The sequence below is a fragment of the Gekko japonicus genome, unplaced genomic scaffold (assembly GCF_001447785.1).
Source record: "Gekko japonicus isolate JY-2015 unplaced genomic scaffold, Gekko_japonicus_V1.1 scaffold1795, whole genome shotgun sequence".
NCBI classification, from domain to species: domain Eukaryota; kingdom Metazoa; phylum Chordata; class Lepidosauria; order Squamata; family Gekkonidae; genus Gekko; species Gekko japonicus.
The window spans coordinates 154290-154874 of record NW_015165875.1 but is presented as its reverse complement, the minus strand read 5'-3'; the positions used below and the strand labels follow the sequence as shown (position 1 = coordinate 154874).

The 585-nt window shown below is 48.4% G+C and overlaps 1 protein-coding gene across 1 annotated transcript in view; it reads left to right on the top strand.

Annotated features, from left to right (window-relative positions):
- CCDC180 (coiled-coil domain containing 180) overlaps nucleotides 1-585 on the top strand; it is a gene marked incomplete at its 5' end in the record, with an annotated part of 77589 nt that overhangs the window by 32480 nt on the left and 44524 nt on the right. The window lies entirely within an intron of this gene.

Here is a 585-nt window from a genome sequence, read left to right as displayed (position 1 = left end):
GGGCTTTCAGAGAAGAGAAAGAGGAAATGGTGGGGTAGGGGGAAATGATATGCTTCCCACAAGTCCTTGCATGTTCCTGTTTGTATGTTTTAATAGTGAAGTTGGCCAAATCTGAGGATACTTAAATCCAGTTATTGGACCTTTGAATGAGCAAGACAGGTCTTTCTATAAACCTGAAAAACCTGCCAGGTTTGCAGAAAAATGTGAAATCTAATGGGAAAAATACCGGGGGGGGGGGCTGAAAACCCCAAAAATAATAAAAGAAGCACCTGTAGCTTTAAGCAACAGATTCCCCCAGTGTCCATTGCTAGGCAACCTCAGCATTCCAGGCTTGGTTCTTCCAGTCAAAGCCAGGGGAGGGGGCAGGGGCCATGCCTGGGAAATTCTTGGTGATTTTGTAGTGGAGTTTGGGGAGCAGAGAGGCCTCTGCTGGATATAATGCCGTGGTCATGTGGCCGGCAGGACTAAACACCAAGGCCCACGGAACACTGTTGAAGATAAAAGGCAGGCTGGGGAATGGCTGAGAAGGAGAGATGAGTCAGGGGAAGGGGTCAGGTTATGGGGGTTGACAGGAGAAGGGAAAGA